The 15,315-nt window shown below is 37.1% G+C and overlaps 1 pseudogene; it reads right to left on the bottom strand.

Annotated features, from left to right (window-relative positions):
• Positions 1 to 12,712: 12,712 nt before the first annotated feature.
• Positions 12,713 to 13,834, bottom strand: LOC117303618 (annotated as a pseudogene).
• Between the last annotated feature and the right edge of the window lie 1,481 nt (positions 13,835 to 15,315).

The raw sequence follows: 15,315 nt of genomic DNA, 5'->3' as shown, positions 1-15,315 counted from the left end.
CTTCATCGATGCTTGGCACAAAAAGTAAGAAATAATGGCGACAAAAAAGGAGACCTTCTGAACAAAAATACCTTCAACTGAGTGGCCTGTGAGATCTAAGCTAGACAGTTTCCATGTTTTCTTACTAGTAATGTAGCGCCGATGTCCAGACAATGCCCAAAATACTGACACGTATTTTTTGCCCAAAATCCGGACACGTTTTTTTTTTTTTTTTTTTTTTTTTTTCTCTCTCCCAATAGCTTGTTGTTGCATTTCTGACCATTAAAACAAAAACATTTAAGTAAGGCCACCCTTTGTTATGTTTTTTTTTTTTTGAAAACAAAGTCAGAAGATGAGGGATTTTTTTTTTTTTTTTTCCAGATTTTTTTTTCACTGGCCATTATAAACATTTGTAGCTGTTCTGGTGGTGCATACAGAGGTAACTGTTATTTCACGACAATGCCTGAAAATGAGCTAATTAGCATTGTAGAGAGTAATAGAAAGATCGGTTTAGGGAGCCCAAGCCACGCTCCCCCTTAACTTTTGGGAGATGCTACTCTTTTTTAAAGTTCAATGTTGGCATCTCTGGTTGACCATATGTTTGAAAACTTCTTTGGCAACAAACTCTCGGTGAATCAAAGATCGGCCGACAACGCACGCCGAGAAACAGTTGAACTTTGCCCTGCATCGCATCGCCCTCTGTTGACAAAAGTTGTTCACGTTTGATTAGACTGGGCCCCGAGCCTCAAAGCGTGGGTCAAACGTTCAAGCTCCCCGTTGTACAATGGGCAGCCGCTCTACTCGATCCGTCCGAAGTCTAGCCAAGATTTCATGAATGGAACTATCGCCGGCCAATCAACAACGGCCAATCATCAAACGGCCAATCACCGCATGCGTGAACACATAGGGGCCGTGCTTGTTTGCGTCCTCTTTGTGGCGATGTGCAGTGACAGGTGGGCGGCACATCAGTCACTCCAGTCAGTCTTGTATAGTTGCCGCAATGTGGGAGTTGCGTCGTAATTAAAGTTGAAATGTATTGAAGTTTACACTATTGATCGTAATTGAAATGATCTATTATAGGATAGCATTATTTTTGTAAGCTGGCAGCACCCCCTTTGCGGGACCACATAATTGTTTGTGTTGGATAATTATTGATGAAGTTACAACTGAAAATACGTTTATTGTTGTGATACTGAAAAAACCAATAACAATTTTAAAAATTGACAAAGTTAAATCCTACTTTATTTGTAGGTAAGTGAGTTCGTGTTGCAATAAAAACTAACTTCAGACAGTGCGTGTACCATCGTTTTAACATAGGATTCGTCTGCAGAAGCAGTGAGTGATAAAGAAACAGTGCGAAGATTTATATCCAAGGAATCCTTTGCCTTCCGTTTTGTTTAAATAGAAAATAGACAAAACCAAAACCAAACAGTCCTTTTCAGGGCTACCACAACACAAACGAGAGTATTGTCTATGAGTGTTGTTTCTGTTTACAATGTACATTATATAGGAACATTTTTTAAACATGCACAATTCCTTTATAAAACATATTGTATAGCGGTGGTAATGAAACAAAATGCGCTACCTTATTGTTTGCGTTATCACAAGGACAGGGGATTCACTTTTATGAAACATCGGAGTAGACGGGAAATAAGGTTGAAATGGGTCTTTCAATAAGGGAATTAAAGAAAAGTGGTTGGCCGGTGTTTCTCCCTCCCTTTTATTATTGTAGTCCCACAACGAGGATCCACAACAGATATTGCAACGACGGACGGGCGGACGGACGGGCGGACGGACGTAGCATGTGTGGAGTAATGTATCCTGCAGCGTGCACATTAAGCACATGTACACACATGCGAGTTCGTAAAGCTAGCAATCTGTTAAATGCGCTGCTCAATCTCGAGATTGCACAACAGATGTTGGTGGCACCGTAATGAGCGATGTTCGCCGGCGGGTTGCGGTACGCCCTCGCATTTGCGCCGCCTGGAAATAAAATTCCCAATGTTACTGGACTCAACAATCGGGGCAGGTTGAACACGTTTTGTTTGATCCCCCGAAGCGGCATAGTTCTTTGCGTACGTCCATTCACCATTCTGCTGTTGCGTTGTGCGTGGTTGAGCTGAAGAAACCGCTGGCTGACACGAGTGTAGCCTGGATGTCTGACGTCAGTATACAAAGATCGTGGGATAAATAGACAGGGGACGAGTCTATTTCACTGATACACGAGTATAGCTTGAATGTCTGACGTCAGCATGTAGAGATCGCTAGGATAAATAGACGGGCACCAGTCTAGTCTAACCCGAGTTTCGCTGAGAGGGGGAGCTGAGGGCGGTTGATAAACGTTTTACAAAGGAAACATGGAATACAATTGTGGTGGGATTTTCAACAGGATTTTGTCATCACACAGGCAGGTTTTTGTTCTCGTTTAAGAAAAAAAAACATTAATTAGAATATTTTACAAACGATCTTTCTTTTAAAAAATGCGTTTTTTCTCTTAAATATTTATACGTCGGCTTACAAGCCGCCCCGGAGAATAAACCACAGGAGTTCAAAAAAATGTCAAAATCAACATATAAACCGCGGTTTATAATCCGAAAATTATGGTAGATCAATCTTGGCTCTTTGTGAAATAGGCCCCAAATTGTTGGCAATATCTCGAAAAACTCTACCACCTTTTGACAAACGGAAACTTCACAGGCTCTAGTTTTATTGTACATGTATTTCGGTGACCAAAAAACAAAGGTACAATACCTTAAAGACACTAGCATTGTTATGACCCCCCAAACAGGACATGATTCAAATCAAATATTGCTGACATCAGCTTTCCCGTGTCAAAAGTGGACATACACCTTAGTCAAATTAAGAGTACAACATTCTGTAGAGTAGTATTGCTGTAGTCGGCTTCATTGTCAGTTGTTGTGCAAAATTAAATTATGTGGTTCTCATAATACAACGAGAAATTCAATAATACTGTAAAGGAATGTTTTATTTGTGTGGAACTTTTGGTGTGTTTATTGGATAGGAGATGCTGCATTCCGTACCCGCGGTTTTAATCGAGTTATGGAATATCTTTTAGAACGTAAGCTTCCGGAAAAAAAAAAAAAAATGGATTGGGTTTATCATAGGCTATATTTCAATATCAGAAACTCAGGAGTGTCATACAGGATTCGGTCAAAAGTGAGGAGCCAATTTTTTTATATGTTTCTTTTTTAAATATATATTTAAGTCAAACTTGAAAGGAAATTGAATCAACATATTTTGTTGGTTTATGAAGGTATTTTTTTCTTCTCTTGGGTTTAAGAGTCATTTAAAGAAGGGAGAGTATACCTTTTTTGGGGGAACTGTACGATTGTTTTAATCCTATATAAATGTGAACATTAATTTCAAGATGTGTTTGAGATGTGTCAAACATATCGAGTGGTTTTGATTGTCCCTGCAGGAAGTAGAATCTGTAAATATTTGAATACACAATCTGAAAAACGTATTTGATTGAAACTTCGGAGATTCAACTTTTTTTTTTCTCTCTCCCAATAGCTTGTTGTTGCATTTCTGACCATTCAAACAAAAACATTTAAGTAAGGCCACCCTTTGTTATGTTTTTTTTTTTTTGAAACAAAGTCAGAAGATGAGGGATTTTTTTTTTTTGATTATTTTACCGTATAAACGGAATTACAATGTGCACACCGAGGGTTTTTAATCCACAAGAATGCCTGCTTAATGAGGCACCGCAAGTAGCGAGTTAATCCAGCCCCCGGGTCATTGGGTGTGCCCGCCCGTCCCCGGAAACTTTAATATTTGGAGAGTGCTGATACTAAGAAGAAAATACCTTTGTACCCTTGCCCTTTCAAAAACGAAGCATACAGGCCTGACTAAATTTTGATTCTTTCGTTGCTATCAACGGTACAACACCAATGGTGTCAATTTTAACACCCCAATGTTTGCAATATAGGGTGCGTTCGTTTAGCTTCCCCGGGTCGACCCCGGTTTGTGGCGCTTTTTTTTTCCAGGACGAACGTGTGCAGATAATTACCCACGGTTTACTGGGAAAAAACCCCGCCACACACCGGGGTCTACCCAGGGACGCTAAACGAACGCACCCCTAGTAGTAAGATTATTCCGGTGTCGCAAGGCACTGCAGCTGGTGCCGGTGTGGCAGGAGACTGTGTCCCATGCGGAGATGCTGTTCCCCCTATAGCGCCCTCTTTTGAATCTTCCTCTTTCAGCCCACGTTCATTTCCTATGTGGGACAGAATCGCCGGCGGACACGTTTCCCCTGGACACCGATGTTGTTGTATTTCTTGTCCAAAATTCGGGTATAATTTCTTCAATGGAGTCCTCAGATTTATTTGGATTATAGGCAATGATTTTTTAGCATAGTAAGCTCTGATACTGAACTTGATGATAAATCATTGCTGTACATTATCAACTTGAACACAACTAAGAAAGGTTTTCAGTAACATCATGTGATATCTCTCGTTGAGTGTGTAGGTTCTGAGAAGAACCGGTGGTTTCGACTATTCAATGTTTCGATTTAAATGGTGTTATCGAAAATCTCTCTTCTTAGTCATATTTTCAACTATGCAAAAATTCAAATCTTACTTAACTTGAACACAATTTACATGCTTTTGATTTGACTTTGTTTTGTAGACTGATCTCCGGGCGATCAAGGCAGCTTTTGGCTTGAAGTACGGCAAGACTCTGCAAGAAGCCATTGTCAGTGAATGCGGAGGGGACTTCCGCAATGTTCTAGTCACCCTCGCAACAGCTTAAACACCCACCGAGCATTTACTGAACCATTACAGCAACTGATTGTGATAAATCGCATGAAAATCAAACTATGAAGTTGACTTAAAAATACACTTTCGAAGGGGCTCAACATAATGTTTCATTGGCTCGATTTCACCAAGAGTCAGGACCAGTCCTTACTTAGTAGTATGTTCTAGCCATAGAGCTATAAATCAATATATATAGCTCTATGGTCCTAGCAGATATTCAAAACTTCAGGCCAGTCCTAAGTTAGGAAGAGTAACTCGTACCAACTCGAGATAAGAGTCCTAACTTAGGACTATGTCCTTGGAGATATTTCAAACTTAAGGCAAGTCCTAAGTTGGGAAGAGTAATTCGTTCTATCTCGAGATAAGACTAGTCCTAACTTAGGACTACGTCCTAGAAGATGTTTTAAACTTAAGGGAAGTCCTAAGTTAGGAAGAGTAATTCGTTCTATCTCGAGATAAGACTAGTCCTAACTTAGGACTACGTCCTAGAAGATGTTTTAAACTTAAGGGAAGTCCTAAGTTAGGGAAGAGTAACTCTTCCTAACTCGAAATAATACTAGTCCGAACTCTTTATGAAATCAACCCCAAGGCTCGATTTTAATCTTAAGATGAGTTGTCAATATTACCATGTTTGATTAGTAGTTTTAAGATTGATAAACATTTAAGATCAATCTAACTCTTTGCAAAATCGGGTAGACCTAAGGCAGTCCATAGGTGCAGCTACTTCTCGTGATTTTAGGAAATGGTACATGCAGTATGACAACACTTGGTTAACACTTTGAAAGCAGCAATTGTTTGTATATGATTTAATTGCTGAGATTAATTGTGCCTCACCGTAAATCAATATCTTCAATATTCTTAGATTTGTTGTCTTATTCTGTTGGTGTTTTGATGTGAAATAATTGTCAAATGTAAGATTTTAAAGATTAAATGATACTGTACAATGTGTAACTATTCGGTACCAGACGTGCCTGTTTGTTTTGTGTTATAGAGACCAGGGTTAACAATCATCACAACCGTCCAAATAGCCAACATATGGAAAGTGAGAAGTCTAAAGTTTAGGTGCTGACGTTTTGTATCAAGTTTTGTAGCCTTTTCATTTTCAAAATGGCAGTCATTTTGCTCAAAAGTGTTACCAATAATCATTCACACGATGATGCATAACTCGGGAAGTAAGAGTTCTACAATCGTTTTCTTTGAATCTATACTGATGATTGAAGAGTTTAACCTTTGAAAAGAAAACAAATTCACAAGTGGGAGTCAAAAATTTGACTCCCCTAAATGGCCAACCGTGTTTGTCGATGAGGTAAGAGCAAAAACCACGCAGTTTCGAGTGATAGTGGATCATTGTATTCTACTTTCAAAATATCTTTGTAATCATAATGCATTCTATAACAAATGTTACAAACGCTTTTCAACGACCAACTCGACCAATCCAAGGCAACAACAAAACATTCATAATGGGTTTTTCGTTTGGCCTGTTGCTGGGGCAACAGCGGCGTTCATGGGGGTTGAGCTGATGTTATCATAATACAAAAATACAAAACAATAAAATACTTATTTTAATACATGTTTTTTTCTTTATTAGTTAAGACAGTTGCTGATACAAGTACAACGATGCAAAAAGTGCTAAACAGGTACAGCCTGTAAGCACAAAACTTGAAAAGCACCCACAAAACATTGGTTGGCAAAACAGAACCAGCTATTATTCCATAAAGTTTACAATGGTAGAACTGGTGCGACCAACTTCCATATTATTTGCTTCATTTTCTCAGCAGTATTTTCTGCACTTTTATGAAATTGGGCCATTATAAGTTGGAACCCTTTGCAAATGCACTGCTGTGCGGCGTTCCTAAAAATAATGCAATGACAAACAAAGTGTATATTGGCCTACATAATCTGCTTTACATTATGTTCCATTTCCATAAAATGACAAATTACAAGAATATAATAACTTAATTTCCGAGTAGCTAAAATACTGAAGGTATAACATGTACTTAAATCGTTACTTTATACTGTGTTTTAGTATATGAATCAGTAACATGAACCAATAACAAACCAACAGGGTCAAAGTTCACGGCTCCTTCTGTCACCCCGAATAATTATATCAACCCACCAACACCTCTCAGTCACAACAAACATGGCGGATGTAATAAATTGACAAGGAACCAACCCATAAAACTGGTACAATTTTATTTTAATTTGTTTGCAAATTTTCAAGCCAATAGTCATAAAGTGTCACTGGATTGGACAGCGCCATCATTTATACACCAGTACTTTTGGGTTGCATTTGAATTCCTGCTCAATAAAATCCACGCTTTCAGTCAATAAGACATAGACTTGTTATAAAAACTTATGATAACAAACACTATGATTCAGGTATTTAAAATTGCTTAATTCGAATGTTTAGCCCGTTAAAATTAGTGTTTCAATTAACTTATTAAAATTAGTTCTAAAGTAGCCATCAAAAGGCTATTTTTTTAAGTTTCCTTCTAATTAAAACGACTCAATTGAGAACATTTTAAGTACAAAGCATGATTACATATAGCATGCCCAAACATGCGCGACATTATTTATTGTTATTAAACAATTCCTTAAATAGTAAGAGCTATTACAACCAACAGTTGTGAAATATATCCTACTTTCTTGGTACGATGTGATGCTCGCAAATGCAGTTAGACTAGCAGTTTTATTTGCAACCTTAATATAAAACGGTTTGATTAAAATAGTACACTTTAATACAAAGTAAAAATTGCTTTAAAAGTACGATTCAAATGATTTAGCTGACCTATTGTTGGATTCTGACTTAGCATGTACGTACAACCAGTTGTTACTTTTAACTCTATATATTCGTGCTATGAGTGCCTGATATTGACCTCGTTAGTATGCACGTCAGACATCGAAAGTATGGTGTGCAAAAGCAGCAAATTTTATCAAAGCTTTTGATCTTTGAGTTGTCTATCCGAGTCCAAGTAACCATACAAAACAAATATAATAACTCTATCATATAATTGCAAACTCATCGTTGGTTTATCAAAAAAAAAAAAAAACAGCAAAATGTGAGGTTTAGCTGGTTTAGTGTATTGAGCAGGTGTTATCATCATGCCTCATTTACATACATACATCTAATATTTATAAAGCGCCTTTACATCAAGATCAAAGCACTGGAAAGAGCAAAACCAATGGAACTATAATTTAATACAACAAATTACATCTGATACAAGTGAGTTTTGAGAGATTTTTTTGAACAATGTCAAAGAGTTACAATTTCTGATGCGTGGAGTTACAATTTCTGATGCGTGGAGTTACAATTTCTGATGCGTGGGAGGTTGCTCCACATTCGCGGAGCAATACAGTCCAGTTGTGTGCACGATGAGTGTTCTGATGGTTAAGTGCTCGGTTAGGCGTGTGTTGTCGGAAGCTGACCGCAAGCTTGAGCATGGCGGTTGGTAGAGAGCAAGACAAGACGATATGTAGCCCGGTAACTAAAACGGTGAAAGTTTTGTAGCAATAAACTACAGATCTTAAAGGCAGTTGACACTATTGGTAATTGTCAAAGACTAGCCTTCACAGTTGTCGTATCTCAACATGCATAAAATAACAAACCTGTGAAAATTTGAGCTCAATCGGTCATCGAAGTTGCGAGATAATACTGAAAGAAAAAACACCATTGCCACCCGAAGTTGTGTGAGTTTAGATGATTGATTTCGAGACCACAAGTTCTAAATTTGAGGTCTCGAAATCAAATTCGTGGAAAATTACTTCTTTCTCGAAAACTATGGCACTTCAGAGGGAGCCGTTTCTCACAATGTTTTATACCATCAACCTCTCCCCATTACTCGTCACCAGGAAAGGTTTTATGCTCATAATTATTTTGAGTAATTACCAATAGTGTCCACTGCCTTTAATGCTCTGAATCTTCCTTTGAAGTTCGATCTTAACCTTGGAGTTCGCAGTCACGCCCATTCACAGCCTCATACTTTACACGTATTCATTCATTCCCATCTCCAAATCATACAACCAACCATTGACAGATTCATAACATTTTACGAACTTGTGAACTTTAAAATGAAAAACAGGTTCATATTCCCACTGCTGAAACCACTAAGCAAATGGTAAATTGAGGGTCACAAAACAATAATAAATTTCCCCGTTTTGAAAAACATTTCAGGTAAAGGGTAACATAGGCTAAAACATAGTCCGTACAAATTCTCTTAAATGAACTTGCAAACACTTCCAAAGATATTAGAGTGTGTGTCAATTTTGTGCCATCTACAGAGTGAGCCATTTCTGTCAAATGAATTTCCCGACTTAAACCCATTTGACACTTTCGATACAGAATAAAAAATAAAAGTTCACAGATTTAAAAATAATTTACAGGGTTTAAAGAAGGTACTGGTGAAAAACTTCTCTTGAAATATTATTCCATGGAATTCTTTACTTTTTGAGAAAACATTAAAACAATATCAATTCTCGTTAGCGAGAATTACGGATTTATTTTAAACACATTTCATGACACGGCGAAACGTGCGGAAACAAGGTGGGTTTCCCCGTTATTTTTCTCCCGACTCCGATGACCGATTGAGCCTAAATTTTTACAGGTTTGTTATTTTACATATAAATTGTGATACACGAAGTGTTGGCCTTGGGACAATACTGTTTACCGAAAGTGTCCATTGGCTTTTAGAAATACATATCCAGTTATTAAACAAAATCGGTTAAAGTATTATCACTTCACAATATATAAAAACACCCTCAACCTGCATAAAATGAATGCAATAAAAAATTATATTTTAAAATTTGACAGTCTTAGAAAGGAGACCGGTATTGATAATTTCCTGACTGCATCGTTTTGGTGCCAGCTTCCACAAGGAACCTGTTGATGGGGGGCTCTACACGCTTCCATACACGACGTCATCATCCAAGTACATCTGTAAGGCTTCGTATATCAACTCGTACTGCTCCTGAACGAAATAAATAAAAATGAATAAAAACAAAACCAATGATTTATTATGCTTTTCATTTCACTACCACAACTAAATTTCCTGGTTCCTGAAAGAAGAATTGTTACACTTATATTTTTTCTATACTGGTAGTATGGGGTACTAATTACATTTGAACTATAATTATTTTTGGTTTACATATACAGGTGAAATTTCTTTCATAAATTGGAGGTAGCGAAACAAAGGAGGCAGGTTAGGAGGGTGATGCGATCCTTGCTCAGCCATGAAGTTTCTATGAAATACAACTGGGCAGGCAAGGTGGGCTTGAAGGGAAACGGTGAAGTCAATCTGGCTTTTAGCCAACTGGGCTTGTGCACTGCTGTCACTAGTGAGTGAATTAGTTTTAAAGGTTACATTCTTGACTAGCGTGCTGCAAACAGGATGCATGGACACAGTTAAACTCTCACCTAATTTCACAGGATACTTGGCACACTCGTGTGTTTATCATGTGAAAGTTGAAAAGTAGGCAACGCTGTGTTTATCCTTTTGACAATAAGCTGGATTGTACTTTTACAATGGTTTTTCTTTATCGAATGTATTGGTTTGTTTTTAAAATTTCGTATTTATTCATTTTTTTATTAAGTGTCGGGTGGGTGTGGGTTGTTTGTTTGTTTGTTAGGGTGGTTGTTTGTTGGGGTGTTGGGGTTTTTGCTTGTTCGTTTAAACACCCCACACCCACCCCCGACACAAAATTGTAGTAACAAAGACTTGACTGAAGTTATGATTAAATTATTACAAATTCATATTTTTCATTTCGGAATATGATTAGAGTTTTCAAGTGTTCATGGAATTTCATCAGATGATTAAATTTTTTATTCTTTATTTGAATTTGTTTTTCAGAGTCAATTATGAAGATGCTGAGGGATACCAACCAAACAATGGTCCATAAAGAAATTATGGTGTGGCTGCGAGGAGCTGGGGACAGAAATGGGGGGAGAAAAAGAAGGGAGTCAAAGGAAATGAATCAGTTAAAGGGATACAAATGGATGTTTATTTTGATTACATGTTGCTTGTAAGAGTTAAAGTAAAATTTGGCATGTTTATCAAATTTAATGTATTCCCTCTTCAGAAGAAAGCACACACTTTAATTACTTAAAAAATTACGTTAAAAATTTCAACTGACCATATGTTTCATATTTTAATGTCCCACTTCCTCTGTAAGAAGTCTGAGTTTTTAATTATAAGTGACATAATTTGCCTTGGTGCCATGCTCATACAGGTTCTTCTCTGTAAGGAGTTGTTAGGGGCAATTCCGCGGTAACACGCGTTACGCTTTTGAGGGTCCTTCATCATTCTCCATTCTCTGGCTGCAAGACTCCTTTGATTTAAGTGTTGATCTTTTGTGTTTTAAAACCTGAATATCTAGGCTAGATCCCCATGTTCACACAAAAGTGAAAGATCAACTGGTTTAGCTGAGAGCTCTGCGAAAATCGGTAACACGCGTTACGCTGAATGGAAAGACCAAAAAAATACTGAAAATTTCAACTTTGTCCTAAAACTAACCAGTCTACTACAAATTTGTTTCTATTGTCATCAAGTACTATGCTAAGGTTTATCATACCAAAATAATTACAATAATCCAAGTGTAACTTGTTTAGTAAATTGCAAAATAGTCGGTAACACGCGTTACGGTCACACGCATTACAATTTTTCCAAGCTACATGTTTATGTTATTTCAATTGTTGAGTTACAAATTCTCAAAAAATATCAACCAATATCAGTAACGCATCATATTTAAAGAGAAAAAAAAATAAATAGACCTTTTTCTTAACGTTTTGCTCTACATATCACAACATTAAAGGTAACACGCGTTACAATTGTCTTGCTACATTATTGATGTTATTTCAATTGTTGAGTTACAATTACTCAAATTTATCAACCAATATCAGTTGCACATCAAATTTGAAGAGCAAAACAGTATTTATTTTTTTAGTTGCTCTACATAATACCAAAATTTATAGTGCATGCGACTGTTTACTATCACGGGTTCGTCAGTTTCCTAATAATATGATTCCTAAAATAAAATGTTTTGTCATCTTTAGAACTTGCCAACTTCCAATTCCTTCAAGCAGGGGGCATCCCTAAAACACTGAAGTCATTTTCTTCACTTACTTGCATTACTTCACCACGAAAATAATCCCAATCATTAACCACGAAAAACAACTCCCAACGCTTAGAATCGTACTTTGTTTAAAATCAGAAACACTGGATGTGACGACCTCAACGTTGGTGATTGGTAAAAGGACACTTGTTTGTTTGGCTTGTTCTTGCCAAGACACTTTTATTTTTAAGTTAAATGTATTAAACTTGTTACTAGTTTTGAAGATAAAAGTCAGTTGTGCATTGTCTCTTTATAAATATTCCTTCTTTTTAGAAGGGATAAAATTGTGGGGCCTACTTTTAACTTGGAAAAGTGCTCGGGGTGGGGGTATGCGTTACAAAAAATGGAACCAGTGATCAGGCAAATTTCAATTACGGAATTGTGTTTGTATTTTTTTATTTAATTTATGATCAACATTACTTTGAAATACACCTTCAAAACAAACACTGCACAGGCAGGTATAGTATCAAATTGAATTGCTTTCAAAATGGAAATTGACAAATAAAGCAAGACAAAATATCAATGCATAAATGGTTTTAATATGAATGTCTACTCTAACCAAGGACTGTCATTTCCATTATACAAATCCCACTCACCCTGTGTTGTTAGGTCCAAGTAAAGACAAAAACTCTGAATGAGTACATATCCATATTGGCTTTATGCTGCCTGTCTGGTATCACACAACAATGAATTTAAAATAAAATTAACAGAGTAAATCGATGCCATGCAACACTATTTTAAAGTATTAATATTTCAATCTTGATAGTTCTGTCCCTTGTCTTCATGACAGTACAGATTATGGGCTATTTTAACAAACCAAAGTCTTCAAATGTCATTTGCCTGCATGATTAATGTTATATTTGTTGCAGTAGAGTTCTTCTAAGGAAGTGATATAGATGAAGTCCTTGCTCAGCATTACTTGGCTTATCAATGCCTGCTTCATTCATCAGAAGAGTGCACAGTTTAAACACATCCTTGTCACATGGAAATCGACTTTTAAACTGACACTCAGTTTCACATACTTCTACTTCATCATGCTGTACAGGAACAGTATAATCTTGCGTTCCATACAGTTGGGGCACTGTGTACATCACCATAGGTCGACCGAATGGACAATGCCGATTTCTTGATGAAGCTATTCTGTGAGAGTTCAACTCCTTCACGGTAGTGTCAATATCATCCTGTATTAGAAATGGAGATGAATTGTTCAGGTAGTTTAATTATTTGTTGTTCACAAAGTCAGAAAGTGATGTCACATACAAATTTTTACAAATTACTGAGACTTGGTCAAACTAGGAATGCCTCATCATTATAGTACCTGGATTAGACTCATGAAGCACAACTGTATTAAAGATGTATCCAGAAAGTCGCCACTGAAATGACCATCATCTTTAAGTTCTTCAAATAAGTTCATCCAATACTGAGTGCAATGTTTCCGAAATACTCCACCAACATTCGATGCGCTGATTGCTTTGACTGGTACCTTGAAGAAAATTCCTGTCTCCTGCAAACGCATCTTGGCAATTAGTTCTCATGAAGTGTTGCATTTGTCGAACTGTACCATTTTCAGTTCCAAAGTCTGACCGAATTACTCTCGGACACCCCATTTTTGCCCTTACCGTTTTCATATAATAACCAGCAATGACACTAGGATCACTATTTGTTATGTAAGCTTCTACCCAAAGCACGTTTCTGGAAAAACCATCAATGCAGCCGTTTATACAAATTCCATACGGTTTCAGTTTATCATACGAGTCCAAGTGCCATAGGAAGTTTGGACCGCTTATGTGATATCTGCGTCTCTGAAGCCGTCTCCTTTCCCTCTGTTGAACGCCTTCTGGATCTAGTATTCCCAACAGAAGGCGCACTGTTTCTCTATCAATACTGATACTATTCTGAATGCATCGCAAGTGCATCCACCTATAACCATGCAGTTGCCCCGATGTTTGCAACTCTCCTTCAATAAAGGTAGCGACGTCTACAATATCGGTATGATTTTTTCGCCGAAAGAGACCAAGAGCTCGCAGTTTCCGGTTAAGATGCCGTTTACTGATCTCTGCTATTGGCATGACTGCCTTTACAGACCAAAATATATGGCCAACAGCGGCCTCATGCACATCGCCAAACATAACACTTAAAAAAAACAAGAATCGCTGAACATGTACTTAAAAAAAACAAGAATCGCTGAACATGTACTTCAAAAAAACAAGAATCGCTGAACATGTACTTAAAAAAAATAAGATTCGCTGAATATGTACATCAAAAAAACAAGACTCGCCAAATATGTACTTCCAAAAAACAAGAATCGCTGAATATGTACTTCCAAAAAACAAGATTCGCTAAATATGTACTTCCAAAAAACAAGAATCGCTGAATATGTACTTCCAAAAAACAAGAACCGCTGAATATGTACTTAAAAAAAACAAGATTTGCTAATGCGCTTTCATAGATTACTGTCCATACTTGCTCTCATTTATACTTTTTTAAAGAAAATTGATACTGACTATAAAAATAGGTCAAATTGATAAAACCACAGTTAACAATATCCGAACAGAATAACAAAAAATCCCCTGACACTTTTGGACATGTTTGGAATGATATAAAGATAAAGTTAAATTCTGGGAGCAATTTCATTTTTCTAAGAAAATTCCACCTTTTCATGGAATCGCCCTTAGGTGTTTTTATTTTATTTGTTTAACTTTTCACTGTATTCAATATTAACAGACATGTGATTTTCTCAGGAATTTTTTCCCCGATGTCAGGATTTTTTCAAAATGTCATTGAACATTCAAATTTAAAAGAACAGCAATCGCCAAAGAGAGAAAACAATAGTACATATTAACTCCAAACCTGCAGTTTTGTAGTGACCTCCAGTTGACCCCTACTTCCGGGTTAACCGGGTTAACCGGAAGTGGGTCCATATCTCAAGTACTATACAACCGATTTTCAAACTTTTTTCAGTTTTAGAGCCCTTTGGGCGTTAAAAATCAATTTTTAAAAAACCGTGACCTCAAGTTGACCTCTACTTCCGGGTTAACCGGAAGTGGGACCATATCTCAAGAAGTACACGGCCGATTTTTAGACTGTTTTTAATTAAAGACTCCTTGGGGATTGAAGATTAATTTGGAAAAACCGTGACCTCAAGTTGACATCTCCTCCCGGGTCAACCGGAAGTGGAACTATATCTCAAGTACTATACAACCGATTTTCGAACTTTTTTCAGTTTTAGAGCCCTTTGGGCGTTAAAAATCAATTTTGAAAAACCGTGACCTCAAGTTGACCTCTACTTCCGGGTTAACCATATCTCAAGAAGTACACGGCCGATTTTTAGACTGTTTTTAATTAAAGACTCCTTGGGGATTGAAGATATTAATTTGGAAAAACCGTGACCTCAAGTTGACATCTCCTTCCGGGTCAACCGGAAGTTGAACTATATCTCAAGTACTATACAACCGAT

This window comes from Asterias rubens, chromosome 20 (assembly GCF_902459465.1).
Source record: "Asterias rubens chromosome 20, eAstRub1.3, whole genome shotgun sequence".
Classification (NCBI taxonomy): domain Eukaryota; kingdom Metazoa; phylum Echinodermata; class Asteroidea; order Forcipulatida; family Asteriidae; genus Asterias; species Asterias rubens.
The sequence above is the reverse complement of the archived record's forward strand: the minus strand, read 5'-3'. Positions and strand labels throughout refer to the sequence as shown.